This window comes from Salvelinus fontinalis, chromosome 38 (assembly GCF_029448725.1).
Source record: "Salvelinus fontinalis isolate EN_2023a chromosome 38, ASM2944872v1, whole genome shotgun sequence".
NCBI lineage: Eukaryota > Metazoa > Chordata > Actinopteri > Salmoniformes > Salmonidae > Salvelinus > Salvelinus fontinalis.
This window is the reverse complement of record NC_074702.1, coordinates 18,654,305-18,660,509: the sequence shown is the minus strand read 5'-3', so window position 1 is coordinate 18,660,509 and position 6,205 is coordinate 18,654,305.

Below are 6,205 nucleotides of genomic sequence, written 5' to 3'. Positions count from 1 at the left end.
TGGGGACCTCGCCCAGAGCCTGAGCCACCACCGTGGTCAGACGCCCACCCAGACCCTCCCCTAAACTTTGTGCTGGTGCGCCCGGAGTTCGCACCTTAAGGGGGGGGTTATGTCACGTTCCAGACCGGTTTTCTGTTATTTTGTATGTGTTTGACGGTCAGGGCGTGAGTTTGGGTGGGTAGTCTATGTTATGTGTTTCTATGGTGGTTAATAGGGTGACCTGATATGGCTCTCAATTAGAGGCAGGTGGTTGTCATTTCCTCTGATTGAGAGCCATATTAAGGTAGGTGTTTTCACACTGTTTGTTTGTGGGTGGTTGTCTCCTGTGTCTGTGTCTATGTACGTTGCGCCACACGGGACTGTTTCGGTTTTGTTTGTTTGTTCGTTTTATGTAGTCAGTTTTCCTGTTCATGCGTTCTTCGTGTTTCATGTAAGTTCGTCGTTCAGGTCTGTCTACGTCGTTTATTGTTTTGTAATTATTCAAGTGTTCGTCGTGTTTTCTGTCTTGTTTAATAAATATCATGTCATATCACGAAGCTGCATTTTGGTCTAATCCTTGCTACTCCTCTTCGGATGAGGAGAAGGAGGAAGCCCGTTACAGGTTAGGACATCTACTTTGTGCATGACACGTAATTTTTCCAACAATTGTTTACAGACAGATTATTTCACTTATAATTCACTGTATCAAAATTCCAGTGGGTCAGAAGTTCACATACACTAAGTTGACTGTGCCTTTAAACAGCTCGGAAAATTCCAGAAAATTATGTCATGGCTTTAGAAGCTTCTGATAGGCTAATTGACATCATTTGAGTCAATTGGAGGTGTACCTGTGGATGTATTTCAAGGCCTACCTTCAAACTCAGTGCCTCTTTGCTTGACATCATGGGAAAATCAAAAGAAATCAGCAAAGACATCAGAAAAAAAATTGTAGACCTCCACAAGTCTAGTACATCCTTGGGAGCAATTTCCAAACGCCTGAAGGTACCACGTTCACCTGTACAAACAATAGTACGCAAGTATAAACACCATGGGACCACGCAGCCGTCATACCGCTCAGGAAGGAGACGCATTCTGTCTTCTAGAGATGAACGTACTTTAATGCGAAAATTGCAAATCAATCCCAGAACAACAGCAAAGGACCTTGTGAAGATGCTGGAGGAAACAGGTACAAAAGTATCTATATCCACAGTAAAACGAGTCCTATATCGACATAACCTGAAAGGCCGCTCAGCAGACTACGGTTTCCAACGGCACATGGGAACAAAGATCGTACTTTTTGGAGAAATGTCCTCTGGTCTAATGAAACAAAAATGACCATAATGGCCATAAAGACCATCGTTATGTTTGGAGGAAAAAGGGGGAGGCTTGCAAGCCGAAGAACACCATCCCAACCGTGAAGCACGGGGGTGGCAGCATCATGTTGTGGGGGTGCTTTGCTGCAAGAGGGACTGGTGCACTTCACAAAATAGATGGCATCATGAGGTAGGAAAATTATGTGGATATATTGAAGCAACATCTCAAGACATCAGTCAGGAAGTTAAAGCTTGGTCACAAATGGGTCTTCCAAATGGACAATGACCCCAAGCATACTTCCAAAGTTGTGGCAAAATGGCAAAATATGTGAGCAGAACTGAAAAAGCGTGTGCGAGTAAGAAGGCCTACAAACCTGACTCAGTGACACCAGCTCTGTCAGGAGGAATGGGACAAAATTCACCCAACTTATTGTGGGAAGCTGATGGAAGGCTACCCGAAATGTTTGACCCAAGTTAAACAATTTAAAGGCAATGCTATCAAATACTAATTGAGTGTATGTAAACTTCTTACCCACTGGGAATGTGATGAAATAAATAAAAGCTGAAATAAATAATTCTCTCTACTATTATTCTGACATGTCACATTCTTAAAATAAAGTGGTGATCCTAACTGGGCTAAGACAGGGAATTATTATTCGGATTAAATGTAGGAAATTGTGAAATACTGAGTTTATATGTATTTGGCTAAGGTGTATGTAAACTTCCGACTTCAACTGTATATACACTGCTCAAAAAAATAAAGGGAACACTTAAACAACACAATGCAACTCCAAGTCAATCACACTTCTGTGAAATCAAACTGTCCACTTAGGAAGCAACACTGATTGACAATAAATTTCACATGCTGTTGTGCAAATGGAATAGACAAAAGGTGGAAATTATAGGCAATTAGCAAGACACCCCCCAAAACAGGAGTGATTCTGCAGGTGGTGATCACAGACCACTTCTCAGTTCCTATGCTTCCTGGCTGATGTTTTGGTCACTTTTGAATGCTGGCGGTGCTCTCACTCTAGTGGTAGCATGAGACGGAGTCTACAACCCACACAAGTGGCTCAGGTAGTGCAGTTCATCCAGGATGGCACATCAATGCGAACTGTGGCAAAAAGGTTTGCTGTGTCTGTCAGCGTATTGTCCAGAGCATGCAGGCGCTACCAGGAGACAGGCCAGTACATCAGGAGACGTGGAGGAGGCCGTAGGAGGGCAACAACCCAGCAGCAGGACCGCTACCTCCGCCTTAGTGCAAGGAGGTGCACTGCCAGAGCCCTGCAAAATGACCTCCAGCAGGCCACAAATGTGAATAGTGAAGACATCAAAACTATAAAATAACGCGTACGTAATCATGTAGTAAACAAAAACGTGTTAAACAAATCAAATTATATTTGATCAAGGCAATGGTGGCTACTTTGAAGAATCTCAAATATGAAATATATTTTGATTTGTTTATTTATTTATATATATTTCAGTCATGGTCAGCAACTATACAACATAATAAAGATTTCAATATGTTGTTAGCATCCAGAGCGTCTTGCTGTAATTGACTGACAAGGTTCAGAACTGTCATGATGCACTTGTTAAACACCAGCTCAGTATGCCCTCTATTGGGGAAGCCAGTGTGGGCATGTGAGTGTGTGAACATTGAAAACAGGATTCAGCCTACCTACTGAGATAAAATCTCTGAAGATAACCTGAGCTTGCTGAGATGGCTCAGTAGCTCTGGTTGCATGCAAAGCAGCTGCTACTTTCGCTCTAAAAACAGCTCTGTTGATTTCACACCTGATAAGAACATGCGCCATACCTCGGTTAAATTCAAACACAGAAACTGTCTCTAAACAATCTTCAAATTTATAACTTAAAAAACATCCACACATGATAATTTGCTACAAGAATATTGAGTTAAATTTCCTTTTTTCAAGATAAGCAACATGAACTGAACGAAACATATAATTCAAGATCAATTCATAATTTGAGCAATCAATTAGGTTAAGCAAATGAGTTTGGACATGAATAGTTCATTGACAGCTGCTGAGTTTATTTAACTTAATAAAAAAATGACTTGAAGGATGTGGTTAACAGCTATGATCTTTTCCAGCATCAAACTTCATAGTTAAGTCCGAGTGGTCTAAAAGGGAAACGTACATTACATCACACCTACACGAATCGGTAATCATTCTAAAAATCAGGAATGACCTTGGTTTGAAGCGCCTGCTGAAATAGAGGGTGGGGAAAGAACAGTTCAGTAGTTTTTCAAACACATTTCCAATGAATAATCTTTGGTGCAAATTGACTGCACAACGCCTGCACCTTGGAGATAAGATCACAGACACCCACTCTGGTTTCTCATATCTTGTTAATCATCGATAGAGATCTGATTCTGATGAGAAACATCCAGGTATTGTGAACACCATTCACACCTCTTATTCCATTTCCTTCAACAACTGTCACCAACAATGTTATCAACCATGTTTATCTCAGATATGTTTATAAAGGTTATAATTAGGTAAGTCCGCACCACATGCAGTGCCTTCACAACACTTGATTTTTTCAGCCTGAATTTAATATAGATTCAATTGAGATTTTGTGTCACTGGTCTACACACACAATACCTTTATAATGTTAAAGTGGAATTCTGTTTTAGAAATTTTTACAAATTAATAGAAAATGAAAAGCTGAAATGTCTTGAGTCATAAAGTGTTCAACCCCTTTGATATGGCAAGCCTAAATACGTTCAGGAGTACAAATTTGCTTAACAAGTCACATAAAAGTTGCATGGACTCATTCTTTGTGCAATGATAGTGTTTAACATGATTTTTAATGACTACCTCATCTCTGTACTGTACACATACAATTATATGCAAGGTCCTTCAGTTAAGCTGTGAATTTCAAATACAGATTCAACCACAAAGACCAGGGAGGTTCAACAATGCCTCGCAAACAAGGGCACCTAGCGGTAGATGGTAAAAAACAGCCGACATTGAATATCCCTTTGAGCATGGTGAAGTTATTAATGACACTTTGGATACTGTATCAATACACCCAGTCACGACAAAGATACAAGTGTCCTTCCTAACTCAGTTGCCAGAGAGGAAGGAAACCGCTCAGGAATTTCACAATGAGGCCAATGGTGACTTTAAAACAGTTAGAGTATAGTATAGAATTCTATAGCCTGTATAGAATAAAAATTACTCCAAAACATGCATTATGTTTGCAATAAGGTACTTCATTAAAACTGCAAAAAATGTGGCAAAGAAATTCACTTCATGTCCTGAAGTGTTATGTTTGGGGCAAATCCAACACAATGTAAAGGCAGTCAATGTTGTTCTCCCCCTTTAACGAGGAGGAGCATGGATAGGACCAAGATGCGGATTGAGGGAAATAAGCCATCTTTTAATGAACACACAGCAAACAAGACACTACAAACTACAAAACAACAAACGTGACTACCCTTCAACTGTCCTGTGAGGACACAGGAACAAACACCCACAAAACACCAGTGAAACCCTGGCTGCCTTTGTATGACTCTCAATTAGAGACAAACAATACACACCTGTCTCTAATTGAGAATCATACCAGGCCGAACACAAAACCCCACATAGAAATACAAACATAGACAAACCCACCCAACTCACGCCCTGACCAACTAAAATGAATACAAAACAAAGGAAAACAGGTCAGGAACGTGACAGAACCCCCCCCTTAAGGTGCGAACTCCGGGCGCACCAGCACAAAGTCTAGGGGAGGGTCTGGGTGGGCGTCTGTCCACGGTGGCGGCTCTGGCGGTGGACGAGGTCCCCACCCCACCATAATCAATCCCCGCTTCTTTATCCCCCTCCCAATGACCACCCTCCCACTAACCCCACCTAAATGAAGGGGCAGCACCGGGACAAGGGGCAGCACCGGGACAAGGGGCAGCACCGGGACAAGGGGCAGCACCGGGACAAGGGGCAGCACCGGGACAAGGGGCAGCACCGGGACAAGGGGCAGCACCGGGACAAGGGGCAGCACCGGGATAAGGGGCGGCAGGTCCTGGCTGAGGGACTCCGGCAGGTCCTGGCTGAGTGGCAGCTCCGGACTGTAGGGCAGCTCCGGACTGTACGGCAGCTCCGGACTGTAGGGCAGCTCCGGACTGTCGGACGTCTCTGGCAGCTCCTGACTGGCGGGCGTCTCTGGCAGCTCCTGACTGGCGGGCGTCTCTGGCAGCTCCTGACTGGCGGGCGTCTCTGGCAGCTCCTGACTGGCGGGCGTCTCTGGCAGCTCCTGACTGGCGGGCGTCTCTAGCGGCTCCTGACTGACGGACGGCTCTAGCGGCTCCTGACTGACGGACGGCTCTACTGGCTCGGGACAGACGGGCGGCTCTAATGGCTCGTGGCAGACAGATGGCTCAGACGGCGCTGGGCAGACAGATGGCTCAGACGGCGCTGGGCAGACAGATGGCTCAGACGGCGCTGGGCAGACAGATGGCTCAGACGGCGCTGGGCAGACAGATGGCTCAGACGGCGCTGGGCAGACAGATGGCTCAGACGGCGCTGGGCAGACGGGCCGTTCAGGCACCGCTGGGCAGACGGCAGACTCTGGCCGGCTGAGACGCACTATAGGCCTGGTGCGTGGTACCGGAACTGGAGGTACCGGGCTGAGGGCACGCACCTCAGGGCGAGTGCGGGGAACAGGAACAGGGCACACTGGACTCTCGTGGCGCACTCTAGGCCTGGTGCGTGGTACCGGAACTGGAGGTACCGGGCTGAGGGCACGCACCTCAGGGCGAGTGCGGGGAGAAGGAACAGTGCGTCCAGGGCTCTGGAGACGCACAGGAGGCTTGGTGCGTGGTGCCGGAACTGGAGGCACCGGGCTGGAGACACGCACCATAGGGAGAGTACGTGGAAGAGGAACAGGGCTCT